The sequence below is a fragment of the Enhydra lutris genome, unplaced genomic scaffold, assembly GCF_002288905.1.
Source record: "Enhydra lutris kenyoni isolate GAN:26980312 unplaced genomic scaffold, ASM228890v2 scaffoldscaffold20, whole genome shotgun sequence".
NCBI classification, from domain to species: Eukaryota; Metazoa; Chordata; class Mammalia; order Carnivora; family Mustelidae; genus Enhydra; species Enhydra lutris.
This window is the reverse complement of record NW_019154104.1, coordinates 14,673,727-14,693,996: the sequence shown is the minus strand read 5'-3', so window position 1 is coordinate 14,693,996 and position 20,270 is coordinate 14,673,727. Positions and strand designations below refer to the sequence as shown.

Sequence of the window (20,270 nt, the reverse complement as noted above, 5' to 3'; positions counted from 1 at the left end):
GATATTAGACTAATGTAAACAGAGATTAACAACAGTCCCTGCCATCAGTCATGTGTTTACACAGAAATTCACACCTCCATTTTTACATCAGCCAACACAGACGTGCATGATACTGTTTTAACTTGGCGAACAAAGCATGCGAACTTTTCTTTAGGTTTTGTTTTCTTCTGTATCATAATTACAGTGATGATTCCATAATTCAGTTATCCCTGGGAGGGGTGGAAAGAAAAAATTATACAAATATATCTATCCATATATGCACATTCCTGTGTATATATATACATAGATATATACCTTGTATATATTTGAAAAACATTTTCTGTCGTTTCACCTCATCTTGTGCCGCATGAATTTTTGGTGATTCAATTTATTTTGTTTTGATTCACATTTAGTATTTTGATCATTATGGCTATGTGAAACTCATTGCTATATTTTTATTGGTAATTATAATCATTTTTTAAATGCTGAGAGATACATAGATATACAAAATAAACAAGGCAACAAAATCTTTTCTTGCCATCCTAATCTCTAATTTCTCCCCTTTCAGCATATCCCTCCAGTATTTATATTTATGCTCAAAACAAAACAGACCCCCATAATTCCAAGAAAGTTGTGTACAAAAGAATGAAATACTGTGTTTTCCTCTTCTTCCTTCTATATAGATATTATTTTTCCTTTTAATTTCCTTCCTTTTCCCTTTTCCCCATATCTGCACAGGCCACTTGCCTTTCTTCCCCCCCCCCACCCCATCCATATGACAATATAATTAATTGAAAGGAGGACAGATGAGCCAGCAAAGAAAGAAAGAAAGACCAAAGGAAAGACAGATAGACATCCAGATACAACAGAGAAACACATTCCTGCCCACAAATTTCAGATGGCATAAAAAGAATTTTATTGCAGATGTAGAATATTTGTTGTATCTTTTATTTCTGGACTAGCCTAGGATCATTGTGTGGCATGCAGTGATAGTTTTGTAGCTAATCAACTAACCATGGCCTTCATCACCAATGCATGGCTGTAACAATGCCATCTTGTGTTTCATCCAAGCGACACATCCAGGCTAACCCAGCAAGTCCAGTGTATGAGTTGTGGGGGTAACTTTCTTTCATAGTTATAATTTCATGGGTTCTCGTTTTTCCTATTATTTCCATTGGGTCACGGCAGCCCCCACGAGCTGCTCTCACGTCTCTGTATGGTTTTGTTCTTGTGTTTGCTTCCCTTGGCCCAGCAATCGAACATGTGTCTCTTGTCTAGTACATCTGTCTTGCCATCTTGTCTCGGAGTCCACTGTCGTGCTGTTGTTCTGTGATTCTGTTCTCTGTTTGTAATACGTGGTTTGAAATGCTCTCCCTTTATTTCTCACTCCCCTCTTGTCTCTACTTTTAACCTCACCCCTAGGGAACTTCACAAAGAAGCAAAACAAATTTTCAGTCAAAGTGTAAGGCTGATAAGTGTGCTTTGCATCTGGAAGTCATAAGTTGTGCTTTTTACTGGCTAAGGGGGCAAAACTTAGAGTGGAAAATCGCTAACGATAAGAGCCAAACAACCACGCAATCAACAATAACAGGAAACCCTTGTTGATTTTTTTGGGCATAATCAAATGGGCTTACTGTTAAAGAGATTTCATGTAAAGGCTGATTTCCGGAGAGGTTTTCTATTGATTATCAGTCTTCTAGTTAATCCTTTTCTTCAGAAACAGATGAACAGAAAGGTTTTTCAGAAAATGCTAGTAAGAAAGGATCCTCATTTCTGCTATATAGATCAGTGCCTGTTCCTGAATTGGTAAGGAATTTGTGAGAATTGGAATGTGTTTTATTATGAAATGCATTTATGTTTATGTATTTTAACCTAAAATATAATATAAATGTGTTTGGCAAGACATTGGAGGAAAAAAAGAAAAGAAAAAAGAAAAAAAAAGCTTTTTAACTCACTGGTTCTACCTCATGCATATTTTGAGGTGAGAGTTATCTTTTGATCTTTCAGAGTCAAATGATGTATATTTTATATTATTTTTTTAATTCATGGAAGCATTACCAAGCCAACACTTTGACTTAGACTAAATCCTTTCTTTTCTCTTTCTAAAGCACATGACATCCATAATAACTTTAGTTCTGAGAATAGAGTCTGAATTTCTTGAGACAGAAGTAGAGAAAAGTGCCCAGTTAATTATTCAGGTGCTGGATATACTTTTGATGATCCAGAAAATTTGTGGGATGACTTGGAATGACTCGGTTTGTTTAACACTGATCGTATGAAGACGAATCTTTGTAACTTCACCTCCTTATTCATAAAGGTTGAGCAAGAGAATATAAAATAAGTATGCAATGGGTTAATGGATTCAAGATTTTTAAAATAGTTCCAAGATTCTAAAAGTCCATAGTTCTAATCTGGAAAAGAGAAAGCATTTTGAGGCAGATGGTTTTATGATGAGATATCTCAGACATGTCCAGGTAGCTCTGTGCTGCTCTTTAGGGTAAGGGCAAAGCAAGAGGAGCTTAGTGGGCACTGTGGACGGAGAAGAACTTTTTTAAAAAGACAGGAAAGGAGAGCAGGAAGACAGAAGAGAGTAAAGGGAGGTAAGGTGATAGGGAGGGAAGAGAGGTATTCATGATGAACGAGGGAAAGCAACTAGCCCATAAATGTTAAGAACCAGCACACGCACAACCCTGACTAGTAGTGTTTTCTGTCGTGTAAAATATTGCCACATGCCTGAGTTCAAGCCACAAGTAAGACAACACGAAACTGAGAATTGGGAAGTACTGCTCATTAGTACGTGATTATGTAGTATTTTCACCACAGACACTACAGACATCATCACCTCGAGAGTACAGAACAGTAAAATGTAGTGATATAACCAGGAAATAATGAGTTTTAGGTTTTTAATACCTTGTTTTTGTCATAATGTATTTAATTGCAATTTTATATGCTTTCATTTTTGATGATGACTATTGAACAACCGACTGGCAAAATTGCTGAAAATGTGCTCATAATCTAGCTGTCAGGAGCTGACTCTAGCAATCCCCGGCTTAAGAACCATGCTGGGGGCAAAAAACCATAGGATTTATTTAATATTTTTTGAAGTTATTGTGAGTGGGAAACTGTGATGGCCATCTTACGGTTGAGAAAAGGAGAACTCAAAAACTCTGCTTTTCCAAGATTAGCATTATCTGCTCCAAGTGGCAGAGGTTAGATTCAAACCCAAATCCGTTTGAAAATGGACACATTTTATTTCTACTGCAGTGTGCGCAGAGGATCCGGATTAAACACTTATTAAAGCACTAAATTTTGGAGCTCTCATGGGCTCATTTGCGGAGCTTTCACTAATTCTGTTTCCTCAAAATAGAGTTGCCAAATACTCCTCCTTTAGTAACACTGAAGATGAATAAGATAGTTCCTGGGTTCACAAATTTTGCTGCTTGAGCTTCAGAAAGACATAATAGATGCATTTCTGAGCACGTAATTGTAGCCTCCAGCATGATTCCATTACTCACTTGTTATTTTTTTTAACTTTTAAAATATAATGAACTTTATTTAGTTATAGTATTTGATGCATGTTAACTAACCAAGTACCCAGTGAAATATATCAATGCCCTTTACTTCCACATTTCCTCATAGAGTAAACTAGTGTACTAACACTTAAAACAGCCATGAGAACCATTGTATTACAAATGACTGAAGCTTAAAAAAGTTGTTTTCCCATTAGATACTTAATCATTGCTTTTTAAAAGAGTTTGAGAGATCTGGGACTTAAAAAGGAAAAGTGTTGATCTTATTAGCCCTTCTAATTTGACGAGAAAATTCTGTGATTGGGTTTCGAATAGTGCAATATTTTACTTTGATTTGATGTCAGGGTTAGTTGCCCCCATGGTCAACTTACAGTGACATATAATACTGAATAGAGTCCCCTTAACTGATTTCTAGGCTTTCTCCTATAGGTTTGCTACTGCTTCTCTGTGTTCTTTCATTCGGTAATATTCATTGAACATTTAATTATAGTCAGGGATAGTCTTAAGTATTTTATATTTTAAACTTCTTTAGTCATCATAGGAGTCTTGTGAGGGGCTATGATTATCATTTTTATTTTAAAGATGAGTAAATTGAGGGACAGAGGAGCTAAGCAAATTGTCCAAGGCCACACAGCAAGGAAGCAGAAGAAATGGGATTTGAACCCAATCCAACCGGCCCTTAAGCCCGCACACTAGTCACTAAGCTATACTGTCTCTTATTCTGTAGCACTTACTCCCCATTAACCCAGATATATAAAAGAGCTGGCTTCTTGCATAACAATGACAGAAAGTTTGTGTATTGAGTGTATTAAGTGGTTGGGTAGTACTTGTTAAGTGGATTAATTAATGTGTCTCTCAAAGGCTTCAAAAGCATTGCTTGATTAGGGTTATGAAATTGCTCAGTTATCATTGATCTAAACAGCTGTGGTTGAAACAACTTACCCTGGTTTCCTGTGCGGTAGAATGGCTCCAATATTCAGGGCAAATGCCACCACTTATGCGAGGCTATCCCCTCTCGATTTCTCCTATGAAATAATTTGTGCACTGGGGCTTCTCGCTCGTGACTCATCAGGGGTCCTGTTTAGAACATCTGATCAGACAGCAGCCCCTCTGAAGACAGAGGCTCTTAGAGTAAGATGCTGCATTTTCTTTATTTCTGAAATAATTATGTTCCTTGGAACACAGTGTTTTTGATGTTACAGATAATAGAAAGCAACAAAATAAGTGAACAAGGGCGGCAGAGGACATCTTTCTTAGTCCCTCATTTTTCTTATTTTCTTACATTATGGATCTCAGACTATTAAAAAAAAAAAAAAAATCAACAACAACAAACCTCCTCCCAAACGAAAAACCAAACGTTTTTGGGTCCTTAAATTTTCTTTGCAAGAAAAGGATCTTAAAAGGATTTATTAAGAACTAAAATTCACAATTAAAAAGAAAGCATCTTTTTCAAGCTGTGCTTGCTTTTATTAGAATCCTTCCAAGGAAACTAGAGCTCGCCCAATCATCTGAGTGTCTCATTACAAGCTATATCGGTCTTGACCAGTCCTGAAGCCAGATTTTCTAAACATTTTCTAAACCAGAAAATGATACAGTTGCGAACGCTTGAGTCGTCCTCCATCTCCCAGTAGTTGCTGGGCCCTCTTAGCTCTGAAACACAGAGGCACCTTTCTGCTGAAAGATAATGACAGTTGGCAACATTGTATTGCCAAGTGTTCCAATTTGTCCCATCCGTCACTCAGAGCAAAGGTCAGGCAGGTTTTTTTCTGTAAAGGGATAGAGAGCTAATATTTTAGATTTTGAGAGTCTTAGATGACCCATCACAACTACTCAGCCCTGTTGTAACACAGAGGCAGCCGCAGACGATGGGTAAATGAACAAGCGTGGCTATGTTTCAGTAAAACTTCATTTGCAAAAGCAGGCATCAAATTGGATTTGGCAGTCTGCTGATCCCTGATCTAAGGACATCTGATAAGCTTCTGATAGTCAGATATATGTGACTACAAATTCCTCACCTAAATACGTGTACATGAGTCCTTCTTGTTCATTCTGTCGCCAGTATTAACACACATTTGTTGAGTTCTCCATTAAGTTCCTGAGACCACATGAGATACGTTAGGACATTAAGAACTCATTATTTCTGGGCTACCTGGGTGGCTCAGTCAGTTAAGCGTCTGCCTTCTGATCAGGTCATAATCCTAGGGTCCTGGGATGGGAGTCCCACACTGGACTCCTTGCTCAACAGGGAGCCTGCTTCTCCCTCTACTTCCCTCTCCCTCTGCCTGCTGCTCCCCCTGCTTGTGCTCTCTCTGACAAATAAATAAAATCTTTAAAAAAAAAAAAAAAACAACAAATGCATTGTTTCCAACATGTCATTATCTCAGATTTGAAACAGGACAACAAGCAAACATTCACCACCAGGGTCATCTCCACTCCCCGTGCACACTGCATTTCTTTCTAAAACTTTTATGCTTTGCCCTTCCTTTTGCAAATCTATCTTCTGGACTCCCTGCCTCAGCTGGGCATGGGCTGCCTTCTCCCCTGCTTCCAGGCCTCTTTGGCAGTTGACTCCTTGAACTCCAGCCCACATGCTGTGTCACATCCCAGTAATTCTTCCTCAAACCTTGGCTGTGGGTTATTGAGCTGACAAATGTCTAAATGACTGAGATGTGATATTTGCAACCTGCTGAGAACCTCTTCTTTCCCCGTACTTTTTGATTTGTAGCTTTATAAGTTTTGCAGAGCAAAGTGAGAAAAACATTCTTGGTGACACTGGCACAGGAACTGAATGGGGCAGACAAAATTGAAGGGACGCAATATATAGGATCCCTTCCTGCACTGAGGACAAAAGCGTTTATTTATGTCTTGGCTCTCTGAGTGTCGGAGGTAAGGGATTATGCGGTGGGGCGCAGAAAGGAGCTCTCCTTCTGTCCTGAGGAGAAGCATGTCTTCTACCACCTGGCATCAGATTAGGCAGGAACAGTCTATGAAAATACAGCCTCAAAGCCACATTTAGTACGACTGCGGAAATGGCATCTGTTACTTAAGGATTTTATTTTATGAATTAGTGCTTCGTCCCTTTAGCATCTTTAACATTAGAAATCGATGGAAAACAAACATGAGAAAACCTTGGCTGAGTATCATCAGGTAGACTGTGAAGCGAGAATGTGATGTGTCCCAGCCCCAGGGGGAGTAGAAGATTCACTTTGGGGAGGTGGGATGCTTAGTGAAGACACGAGGAGCTTTCTCCGTTAGCAAGGCGCCCTGATGTGGTACTGTGAGTTCTGAGGTCCTCAGCTGGCTCAGAAAGAAAGCAGAAAACAAAATGAAGAGACAATGCAGGGAGACAAGAAAAAGGGAGCCCTTAAGAGAGGCTTTGGGGGCAGGAGGTGTTAAGGGTTAGCTTCTAAAACAATGTAATTTGGAATTAGTGTTTTAAGAAGTCTCTGAGATAAAGGGAACTGTAGAAAACAGGAATAAAACACGGGTAAATTAAGGCCTACTGATAGACAACCTGATAGGAACGTAACAAAAGAAAGTTGATTTCTTTTTCCTTCATTATGCCTGCAGTAGCCTGATATTTTACGGTGTGGTGGATTGGTTGGTTTAGCTTTTTTTGTTTGCGTGCTTGTTTATTTATTTATTTCTGCTTATGCGTTAACAGGCTTTCCCTATAAAGCAAATGGGCAACCTCAGTCCCCAGGGGCCATCTGGGCAATATGAAAATCTGATAGATCGGATTTCACACAATCAGCTGCAGCAGGAACTGATAAACCGGAGCGAGCATGCCCTCATGGAACCGTGTTGAAATTAAATATATTTAAGATTGTAAAACAAAAATAGACCCCACAAAAGTCAAACAAAATCCAGCAATGACACACATAGTGTTTTTCATCCTATCTTTAAAATTTCCTTCAGCTTTTACCCCTTCATAAAGTTTAAAGAGTGTGCTCTAAGAAGATTTCTGGTGAAGGTACCACTTGGCAACACTGAGTAACAAATTAAACCCAGAAATTCCTCTTCCAAACTCCCATAGCCTAAAGGTCTTTTCTGTATCTTTTTTTTTTCTTTTATTATGATCTTGACATTTATACTACTCTAGAGTATACACTTGAAGAACTTAAGAGTTCATTATAATTATTTTGTCTTAGGTGACAAAACTAAAACCTACATAGGTAAATTGATTTGCTGAGGGTCACTGAACTAGTGTTTGTTAGAGTTAGAACTAAATCCCAAGTGTCCTAAATCCAGAACCCATGCCGTTTTACTGATACTATGTATCAAGTTAAATAAAAAAAAAAAAAGAAAAAGCTCAGATTTTATTTTAAACTGAGATAGTATCCAACACAAAATACAGAGGATGTGTAAAAGATTGGTTTTCTTTTTTCTTACTGGCCATTGAGGGGTCAGATCTGTAACTCTCTATTGTACTGGCCACTAGGGGGAGCCAGCAAGAGGTTACAGACAAATGGCGAAGCAATTAGTGGGGATTAGAAGTGGTTTATGGTACAGGCTCAATCAGCATATGCTTTAGTGATGAGTTGTTCCTGATGTCACCTTCCTACACCGAAGACAGATGATTAGCAAACTGGAACTATGGTTCCAAAGCTCAAATGTAAAACCAGTGACAAGCCAAGTCAAAACTTATGGTGGAATAGGAAAAGTCAGAACAGTATATATAGAATTTCCACAAAGTTAAACTTATAGAATTGCCCTATATTCTGAGATTGTATCTTCTAGTTTGATGGTTAAATCAACGTCTTTCACAAAAATAATGTTTTGTCACAGTTTATAGCATCTTTAATTAGCAAATAAGTGTTGGCAACTGGATATTAATCCTTCCCCACAGATTTTTTTTTTCACATTTTACTGGATTTTGTAAAAACAAACAAACCAACATCCAGAAACCAGAAAATGGGATTTAAGGTATTACCTATACTGGCACACTAGATTTAATAGATTTTGAAGGCCAAAGGCCAAAATCTAAAATTTTTTATGAACCAGATGATCTTCAGATCAAGCCCCAGGAAATTTTCACTGAGGACCCAGGAAGTTATTCTATGTGTAGGTGACTTCACTATTAAGTGTTAAGATAGTTTTTTAATCCCAGCACAAAGATATAGATGAAAGGCACAAAATAGGAGATTCCAAAAAAATTCCAAGATAAATGTTATGAGAAAACCAAAATCAGTTTAGAACGTAAACGAACTTAAAGAAAAATAGAAATGTTTAAGGGCTGGAATCTAAATTGAGATTTTTTTCCCATCTGAACCCTCATAGCAGAGTAGAGAGAGCTATTTAGCCATGCTGAATTAATCTACATTTGAGCTAATGTGATCCATCTTTGTGTCAAAAGAAAGTCAAAAACCTTAGTGCCCAGCCAAAAGAAAGGATATGATCTGTACTAAAGGCAGTTACTGGCTTGTATCTATGTTTCTCATCTCCTCCTCCTTTTTCTCTCTTGGCTAATCTATACCAATAACCTCTTGTTTAGCAGAATCTATTATCTAAACATTGAAAATATTACACTTAATTTAGCCAGTGGGTGATTTTTATTTTGTTTTATTTTATTTTGTTTTATATTTTTATTCATTCTTCAGAATTTCTATGTAGAGTATGTGTTATCAGAAAATAAGGATATATATATACATATATATCCGTATAGACATAGATATATGGCTATATTAGAAGACCAGCAAGTGGAATCTTGAGAATATTTAGACATAAGAACTCTGCCAGACCAGTAATTTGAAAAAAAAAAAAAATAGTGAATTCCTGCTTTTCCCATGAGTTTGAGTTAAGTTGGTGGTGTAAGGCTCTGCAAGGAAGCTGCTAGAGGAACTCAAGAGGATGATGAGGGTGATAGGTAGGGCTCTGTAACACTGAGCGCACACCAGCTCCCTGAAGTCAGCCCTGTTCATCAGGTGACAAATGGCCCATGGATGTACCAGGTGATCACATAGCAGCAAGAGGCATGAGGTAGCCCGTAAATGACCCATTACCAGGAATCTGTGCTCGGAAACCAGAAACACAGATGGGAGCTTATGCAGCTTATGACTACAGTCCTTTCCTGAAGCGGTAAGGAATTTCAGCAGATGTCGTTTTCCCTATCTCTACCCTTTCTCTTGTGTAAAGGGGAGAAAGCCCTCAACAAAAGCAATTTTAAAGACAGAAGAGGTCTCCATCATGAAAGTATTTTTAGAAACAGCTGGTAAAACAAATGGTTCAAATGTGAGGCCTGGAGCATAGCTATTCAAACAACAGGGTTGTTTAAAGATAAAAGCAACCACTCTTCAATACCCACATGAGGAGTGATTCCCACACTGAGGCAGAAATGGGAGGGCTTGCTAAGACTTTCTGATTTCTGTTTTGTGTTCTGGAACAACTTCTTTCATTCTTTTGATGGTGTTAGTGTGTGACTATTAAAAGCTTTTGTCAATTGTTAAAATTGTGAATATCATCACAGATAAAATATGTTTGAATTTACGTATAATGGATTTTTAAAATTTTCTTTTATGCTTCTGAGAACGTCCCTTTTTGATAGCATCTACGGGTAGTCCGAAAGAACCAATTGGGAAGTCGATAATGTCCTGATGCTATCAGTGATCTTATAACCCAGGTTTAGAAAAAAAGGCAGTGCTACTAAAGGACAAACATTTGTATTTACAGCCATTAAAAAAAAAAAAAATCTAATTTCACTTTCATTGGCCACATTCAGAGCCTGCTTTATGACCTTCCCTTGTCATGACTTCATTTGTTTACTGAATTGTTTGCTCCGGAGCCACTGCCAAATGCTATTACACAGCTTCCTTTATCACACCGACTGGTGAAATAATTCTTTATTATATTTTTTATGGTAGTTCCAGTTTTCAAATTGCTTGTGGATTCTCTCCGGGTCAGGCATTGCATGAAGGCTGATTTGTTATCATCGAAGTTGATAAATGAATGTTCACCTTATCTATTGCCATTCATGTTGACTTTTTCCTACCCTTTGTTTGCTATGGTTTTATTTTCATTTAGAAAATTGTCAGGCAGGGGTAGTTAGTTAATCAACACGTTGTTCTTTGTGCATTCTCACCCAGTGGAGAAAGGCTCCCTTTTAAAATCATGTGCAGAGAATGTTTAGTACCTCCCTCGCCCCACCATCCACCATTCCCACGGATGGGTCAGCACAATGCTGATGCCATAGATGGAACTAAGAAATTTGAAAAAGTGCTTTTTCATTAAATAAATATATTATTACAAATAATATATTTATTCAAAATATTATCTTTTTCCTTAAATAAATATAGAAAAGTATCTTTTCTATAACCTAACACATCCATAACATGCCTCTGCTATTTTACCCCAAACTGACCTACTTGATGTGTGGTTTCAATGTTAGGTACGGTAATTTAGGACTGATTTTTTATTTTCCCCTTCTATCATACTGGTCTTGGAAAACGTGATCATAAATACTGACAACCTGGATTTTTAAAAATATATGTATCCTTATATTTATACACTTGCAATAAAGCATCAATTAATAACTTTCACAGATGGTTCTTTTGATATGAAAATAACTTCATATTGGAATTAGAGACCCTCTAGCACTTGTCACACCAGAAATCTGACCACGAAGTCTGCATATGTTTGTGTTTTAATATCATTGTGGCCACACATCGTATATACATAAAATTATATACACAGACTTATACTTACTTCCTCGGATTTTTTTTTCAGCTTTTGATTTTCAAATAATTTCATAGCTGTGACAGAGTAGGGGGTGGAGGGTTAGGAGGTAGGGTGAGGGCAGGGAAACCTTCTCTGACGAATTGATATTAGAGCTTAATTATATGGGGTAAGTGAAAGTTAACTGGGGAAAGGAGAAGGAAGAAATATTTGAGCTTGCAGGAAACGTCAGACATCAGGAAAAAGTCAGTCATCTCTGAGAGGGAGTCATTTGGGAACAGCAACTCTCTTAGAGGATTTTGTCTAAGGTATAAAAGAAAGAACCTTCATATAAATAGGCACTGGTGTCCTTTTACCTCTCCTGGTAAGCGGAGATGAGAGTGAATTTAGTGACTTTAGTGACCCTCCAGTGCCCCTTGGTGGAGAGCAAGCAGGCTTTGTGAAGAATGGACGTATAGTGAGTAAGATTATGTGGTCACCAAAGAAATGTAGATTATGAAAAAAAAGAAAAAAAAAAAAGCCAGACCGTCATTTTGGCACAGTAATAACTACCAATAAAGGAGAAGGTGACAGGAATATATGTCTGAGATAAGAAGTGTCACCAAAGCCATCTCCCGGGTCTTAAAGTCTTAGATGATACCTACCTTTCAGTGTAGGATTGTGCATTATTTTTTCAAACACATGCAACTTGGACGTGAGAGACTGAAGACCGCAGGCAAATTCTAGGTGTTCTTTTTTTTTTTTTTTTTTAAGATTTTATTTATTTATTTGACAGAGAGAGATCACAAGTAGGCAGAGAGGCAGGCAGAGAGAGAGGAGGAAGCAGGCTCCCCTCAGAGCAGAGAGCCCAACGCCGGGCTCGATCCCACGACCCTGAGATCATGACCTGAGCCGAAGGCAGAGGCTTAACCCACTGAGCCACCCAGGTGCCCCTAGGTGTTCTTACATCTTGCAAAGGCTCTGAGTGAATTTGTCACACCACAGTTTTTTAAGGAAAGCAGACATTGCCTCAAAGGACTGTGCTGGAGATGAGAATTGCTTATCAATGATGGTGGTGAGGAGATAGAGCCAAGTATCGACCTCCTTATAATTTACACAGTTCCACATTTCCCACTACCATCCTCACCACAGCAGCCATTATCGGTTAAGTCATTGAATATGTGATTTTAAAGTTACTGATCATTTCCCAGTGTGATTAATGATTTTGAAGGAAATACTTTGTACATGCTTTTTTAATACTTGCCCCACCATAAAAATTTGCCTGTGCTTCTACAGTGGGGAATAAAAAATTCCTCATACTAAGATTTATCATAATAATGATGTTTTCTGTTTTGACATAGATTTTTATTATTATAATTAATAATAATTATTACTATCAGAAGGAAATACTCTTTTTCCAAAAAGGAGGTAATAAGGGATCTATTCCAGAATGTCCAGAACAGGACTTTTCAAAGTCACATCTTAGATTGCTAACAGCACCCCAGTACTGGGTGGGAACCAACTCTTCTTTCTGTCAGTTGGGAAATAGCAGGTTTTCTTTGTGACTGTCGTTGTCCGTGTGAGGCTCACCTTCTCCTTATAAAAAATCCATTCCTTCTGCTGCCTGTTGCACTTGATAAGATTACCGCTGATTACTGTTTAGATTTTTCAGATACGTTAAGTGACATAGCACATTTTATGGAGTCAGGAACCAGTAGCCACGAAGATCAATCATGGTGGCCTGAATCAATTATAAATGAATTGTTTTCTTGCCCACACAATGATCAATCTGTGTTGCCACAAAAGCTTGCTTCTAGCCCCTGAAAGAAAAACACACACACACACACACACACACACACACACACACACACATATTTGGTTCTATGGGCTAAGAGACTTCGCTGAAGTTTTCTTCACAGAGAGAGATTGCAAGTAAGCATCTTTTTCAGTAGAATAGAGCTGAGTTAGGGTAACAACATCATTTACCCACCCAGCCTACTGTGGCCACAGAACCCTATGACTTCTTTTTTTAAATGAAGGTGTCTGCATAGCCACAGCCCTGCTGTCTGTATTTCATTACAATGCATTGCTTCACTCAACACACTCGGAGAAGAAAATGTACCGGCAGCTTCAAATTCCGCTACTTCGTCCAAGCCAGGCTTGTTTATCTGTCTGCAACACACTTGGAGCGTTTGAAAGACTAGTGATGAGGTTCATTCATGCTGCAAAAATGTGTTGAGCATCATGGCTGCTTCCTTCACAATGGCCTGGCATGGAAGGATGGAGAAGGCCATTGTTACCACACAAATGACTGTCGATTTGCCTCTTATATGACTTGCCCAGGGAAGGTGCATCATTTTTAAGTTCTAGGGAACTTTTATGACTATAGTATTTTAGCCGTAACTTTGTGAAACTCCTTAATAAGCTTGCAAAGGATAAGTTTGGAATCCAGAAATAGTTTGTTCTATTTCAGGGTGGGGGAGGGGAGTGGTGTTACTTTATACTTAGGATCCTTTATCTAGCCATGGGGTTTGGATTCAGGCTCAAGAAGTGGGCTTGGGAGTCATGCTTCTTTGGCTCTAGATAATGAACAAAATGAACAAAATGCTTTTCTCTGTCAATCTGAGAATGGGGGCACTTTTATTTCTGGAATTACCCTCAGCAAACCGCAAAATGTAGGATAGAGAGCCAGAAAGAACAGCTTGACATGTGAATATTTTCCTTCTGCAAGTACTCAACCAGAAAAGGAGGCTAGTGGCACTCAGAAGGAGGCCTTTTCAAAGCCTGGAACTTAGAGACGGCCTATCGGCCTAGAGGTCCTCCCAGACCCTTGCCTTATGCCACTTGCCAGAACTAGGGGAAGGAATTCTTTTTTTCTTTTTTTTAAGATTTTATTTATTTATTTGAGGGAGAGAGACAGGGAGAAGCAGACTCCTAGCTGAGCAGAAAGCCTGACGTGGGGCTCCATCCCAGGAGGCTGAGATCATGACCTGAGCCATAGGCAGACACTTAACCGACTGAGCCACCCGGGAGCCCTGGGAAAGGAATTCTGGGTTTATTGTTCAATGGCACAGATCATCTCAGAGTGGAGGAGAACTAGTCTTCGTGTCCCCTTTATATAAAAACTCTTGGGCGCCTGGGTGGCTCAGTGGTTGAAGCCTCTGCCTTCGGCTCGGGTCACGATCTCGGGGTCCTGGGATCGAGTCCTGCATCCGGCTCTCTGCTCGGCGGGGAGTCTGCCTCCTCCTCCTGTCTCTCTCTGCCTGCCTCTCTGCCTACTTGTGATCTGTCAAAAAAAAAAAAAAAAAAAACCCAAAAACAAAAAAAACTCTTATTTACCAGAGTTGTGGTAATTATAGACACAGGCAAAGTAACTGCTCCATTTTGTCTTAATGGACTAAAACCACCTTGGTCCCTTGCTTATTACCCCCTAACTCCTTTGCTCTGTAAAAGGAGACTTGCTCAGTTAACTACTCAGACAACTTTGTGAACCTTCTGTGTTGTTTGGCCCAAGGCATTGTTGACCGCTGTAAACTCCCTATTTTTTTTTTTAGATGTATTTATTTATTTGACAGACAGAGATCACAAGTAGGCAGAGAGGCAGGCAGAGAGAGAGGAGGAAGCAGGCTCCCCGCTGAGCAGAGAGCCCGATGTGGGGCTCGATCCCAGGACTCTGGGATCGTGACCTGAGCCGAAGGCAGAGGCTTTAACCCACTGAGCCATCCAGGCGCCCCCGTGTAAGCTCCCTGTTTGTAATGTTCTCCTCATTTCCTTCACACTGATGGATGAAATGGGAAGGAGGTTGAATAAGCTCACTTTATTTTTTAGATGACACATATTAAATTGACAGATGCACTCTTAGGAGGTTCTAGTCCATTTCAGGAAAGTGTTGATATGAGGTCTTTAAGGGTCAACAGTCCTATTAGAGAGTGGAAGACCACCGGGGAATCAGGAGGAAAAGAAAAATGAGGGAAATGTCTGGATTCAATAGGAAATTGGAGGTGCTAAGAGCATTTTAAGAGAAACACTTGCTTTTTGACCAGCTGTGTGTTTTTGTTCAAAGGGACAAGAAACTTAGTACTTTCAATGAAGTGTAAGAGAACTGCAGACCCATCTCCACAACGTTTTTTTCTCTTTTACATAATCTCACCATCCCGCAAGAGCTCTCGAGTGCGTATTTTCACACGGGAACTGGTCATACAGGATGTTAATGCAGAACTGGGTCAGGTTGCGGGGTTTCACGTGTGCAGAGCCAGGAAGTGTCTCCTCTGGGTAGAAGGTGTGTGGACTGCCCGGTGTGTTCCCTCCGTGCCTCTGGGAAGCTTGCGCAATCCTGAGAACTGAGGATCTCTTCCTTAGATAACCAGGCTGCTGGGGACCTAGACATTGTGTCTGGCTTTATTTTTATGTTATTAAACATGGGTTTTTTCTAGCTTCACTTAACACGTCTGGAGTACGAAGCTATTTCAGTCAGGCAGAGCTCGGCCTCTCTTAGAAACATTGAGGATGGATTTCCTTGTTGGTACCTGTTACTCATGAGAGGCAAAAAACTGATAATTTGGCTGCTGGCAAAATTCCACTGCAAGGGCTAATAGAGAGTTCTGGAAAGATGCCCACAGCAGCCAGATTGCGTGAAGTACTTAAACTACTCTTTAAGATCAGTTCTGCAGTTGGGAACTTGAAATCAGCCACAGTTTCTATCCTACTCTTCTCTGTGTTTCTCATGTCTTCTGTCACTTCCCCCAAATGTTATCCCAAAGTGGATTCTCTCTCTGTGTGTCTCTCGCACATAGACATGCTTATGTGAAAATGTCACAGTACTTTAGAATTTAACACTTTCACAAGCGTTATCCCTTGCCTTATACAAATATTAATGATATGATATTACATATGTTAGTGGTATTCATGGCTCAGAAGAAACACTAAAGGAATCACAGTGTGGACTATCTCCTAAGTTGCACTATAGACCATGGCAGGAGTGGAGAGCTAGGTATCACAGACATGAGCTGTGTTACTCAGTGTCTTCCTGACCTTGAGCCCATACCTTAAATTCTCTGCAATGTAGTTTCTTTACCTTTAAACCAGTGCTTCTAAACTGAGGGCAATTTTGCCCCTGGGAGATATTTGGCAATGTCTGGAGACATTTTTGATTGTCACAACTAGGGAGACGCTATTGGCCTCTAGTGGGTAGAGGCCAGGGATACTGTTAAACCTTCTGAGTATACAGGACAGCACCCCTAAGAGAGAATTATCCAACCTAAAATGTCAATTATAATGAGGTTGAGATATCCAGCTTCAAGATGTAAATAGTGTCTATCCCATTCATCACAGGAATAGAACGGAGCTCAAATATATAAGAAAACATAAAGTGGTCTTCCATGTCTGATGTTAATACTATTTGACACTGGGCATATAGACACTATAACGGAATCTAGAGAAGAGAATGGATTTATTCTCCTGGATTAAAATCCACAAATGAAACTATCAGATTAAAATATATTCAATACCTCCACTAAATCTTGTTCCATAATTGTGGTTTTAAGCCAACTCTCTAAACATAGGAGAAACAAGGAAAAAATATTAATCTTAGAAGAAACCTACCATTCAGTGACTAATATAGATAAAGGAAATTGGAATCCATGCAACTAATAGACTTTTCTATTAGCATACAGTTATAACACATCTTTCCTAATAGAAGCGAGCTTAAAATAATAAGTTGTTTGGATCACATTAATTAACATTGAGCTCTATTAGATTTGCACCTGAGGTTGGGTTCATTTTACCAGTACTGATGAATATCAAACTTAACAATATCTAGCCACATTATATTAGAATAAAATGTGTTTTACGTGGAAGGCAAATTTTAGACTAGACTCTTAATAATGATCTTTTATATTAACTCAGATAACTAGAGATAGTAAAAAATGAATCAAATTTCAAGAAGCCAGACTACAACATCAGCTATAATAGTAATGAGAATTAATCCTTTTTGTAGCTTTTATTGTGCAGTGGCCTCATATGTATATATAACTCTGGAGTTTACAAGTGATTTTTACAGATAAATTGTTTCTTTCCTTATTTTTGCAATGCAGTCCTCTTAAAATTTTAGCTTGAGATCCAGGGACAAGATCTGAATTTCTTCACAGAATTTTATTTACGTGAGTATTTTTATTGGGAAGGACCATGAAATCTTTTATCAAAATTACAATAAGGTTCATTATAAAAAAAAAATTTTTTTTTGAGAGATCCCCTTAGGATAAAGGCTTATCTTCTACTAAATGCTCATTTTCACCGAAGTCCTCCTTAAATCATACTGTATTTCTTCAATAGCAATATATTAGCAGATCATCTCTAGAGGTACTAATTGATCAATAATCTTAAAATTCTTACTTGACACAGACACACTTTTTTTTTTTAATTTAAAGATGCAGATCGGAAGCTCCTCCATATAGCTAAATTGAATAATTATGCAAATGCATCACAATATTATTTAATTGGACCTTTTAGAATGAAAATAACCCAGGTGTGCAAAACTCTTTGCAATCTGGAACAACCATTCTAACATATGTCTGCCAAGTCACAACATCTTTCATGTTAAAACGCAGAAGAAAACAGCTCTGGCTACCCTCGCAAGGAAATATACATGAGAGAGCATGTAATTACAGTACATACAAATTCCCACGTTGCTTGTTACGGAATTCCCACCGTATAAGAACAACGATATAGATAGACTGGAACTCCAGAGAGTTGGTAGTTAAATAAACAGAACTGTCCCACACCCACCAATAGTAGTCACAAATGCCATTAGTTCTTAAGAAATACAACCAAGGAAACACAGAAATCCAACATTTCTTACTACTTTTGAGATTTAACGTACCACTGGAAACACAAACTCCTACAGATGCTGACGTTCCACCCAGAGCCCGTTCTCCTTATTTTCTCATTTCTATCTCTAACAGCTTTCTCTCATCTGATAAGAGATTTCCAAGTACCGCCCTTATAACTGCTAAATGAGTTACCTGCCGTAAGATGCCTCATCGGATTCTCCCGGAGGGCCCAGTTCTCTTAACCTTTCCATTTCTTGAACCAGCAATTTAACTGAAGAGTATTTGCTTCTCAGCTTCTCAGCTAAAGACACAACATTTTCCATGAAATATCACTGTTGAAAATGTGTATTGCTCAAAATATAGCCAAATGTCTATACTTCTTTATGTTCCAGTAAAGACTCTAACATGCAACATAACATAAAAGAAGCTAAATATTTGGACAAGAGTGTTCCAAATTAATACTAAATAACTGAAAATTATAAATTCAAAATCAAGACCAGAAAAGTTTGCATTCATTCTCAGCCATAGTTCACCACAATTTGTAGTAGGCAGATTCAGAAACCCTTTTCTTTGGCACGTTTCTCTTTTCATACCCTGTCTTCTTCAGGGGACAAATATCATGTTAGCTTTCCCCAAACCCTGAGAACACTTTGTAGAGTCCCTTTCAAAAGCAAGAATGTTCTTTTTGGTTCCATGCCCAGAGTGACAAAAGAGGAAGCCAGGTCCTTCTTCAAAACCTGCCATATGCAATTATCACCCCGTGGACTTTGAAATCGAGGCTCCAGAACTGTTTCATTTTGAAATATTTTCCTGTGTACCATGACTCATTTCCTTTTAATGATATTAGAGTAAATATTTATATTTTTCTCAGAATAGTTTTTTTTAACTTTGAAAAAATTCAACATCTGAAGAATTGAATTTTGATTTTTTTTTTTAGAATTTATTTATTTATTTGTCAGAGAGAGAGTATAAATGGGGGCAGGGGCAGTAGGCAGAGAGAGAAGCAGACTCCCTGCTCAAGGGAGCCCAACCTTGGGGTGGGGGAGGGGGGGGTTCGATTCCAGGATGTTGGAATCATGACCTGAGCCAAAGGCAGATGCTTAACCGGCTGAGCCACCCAAGTGTTCCTGAATTTTGATTTCTCCTTGCACATTCTTTAGGCCTCTGTTCCAGGATTTATGGTTACCTTTGCTCGGGGGGAGCCCCTTTTTGGCAGAGCCTTTGCTTCTAGGGGTTAGAAATATAATGTGTAAGATAAATTGAATAGCTACACACCAGATGATACAACCGATGGACTAAATGGAAGAAATTTGTGGCAATTAATATAATTATTCAAACTGGAGCGTGGCCGTTGCTTTAGGGTTCATATTTTTCTTTGTACGCAACATAGATGGGGATTCAGTGTAAGCATAGGTAATTAGAATTTCAACACTAAACCACATCCCTGCAAAGGGCAAGTGAGTTTTGTTGTTGATGATCATAAGAGTTACACAAGAAATTGGATAGTGATGACAGGGGAGCATCACCCTATCAGACTTGGCCACTGTTAGGAGGATGCATTTCAAATCCTGCCATACGTGGAATAGCCTCGCTTCTTTGTGGACAGTTATTTAAAACTACATAGTAGGGGCGCCTGGGTGGCTCAGTGGGTTAAAGCCTCTGCCTTCAGCTCAGATCATGATCCCAGGGTCCTGGGATCGAGCCCCTCATCGGGCTCTCTGCTCAGCAGTGAGCCTGCTTCCCCCCTCTTTCTCTGTCTGCCTCTCTGCCTGCTTGTCATCTCTGTCAAATAAATAAATAAAATCTTTAAAAATAAATAAAATAAAACTACATAGTAAATTTCAATCAGAACTCAGTACTCTGCAATTGATTTCCAAGTTCTCAGAATTCTGCGTTATTAGGGTAGAATGCTTTCTAGTAAGATCTTTCTAATATTGTGAACAAATACAGTTATTCTTCTCAATGGAGTTCAACTGGGTGCTATGGACGGTTCAAAGAATTTGGACTGAAGTGGTTCTGTGCGCTGAAAGAAGCCCCCTGGTAAGCAGCAAAGAGGCTACACACAATCCATGGCTCTTGCTTTAATAGCCCATGCATGGCCCACTTTGCCTTCCCAGTGTTTGCTCTCTTGGAGCAACCAGCTCCATGTTTAAGACCAGGCAGTCAGGCCTGAGAGTTTCCACGTTGAAACACTTGCCAGTTGACATTGGATACACTTCTAGGTTGTTAAACCCAAGAGCCCTTCTTGAGCTAGAAAATGGTAGATTTTTATTGTTAAGCCTGG

General features: G+C 38.9%; 1 protein-coding gene across 6 annotated transcripts in view; it reads left to right on the top strand.

The window, feature by feature from the left end:
* The window catches only part of LOC111148522 (neurexin-3-beta), a 1,534,880-nt gene that overhangs the window by 1,492,457 nt on the left and 22,153 nt on the right, over positions 1–20,270 (top strand). The gene's annotated exons all lie outside the window — the stretch shown is intronic.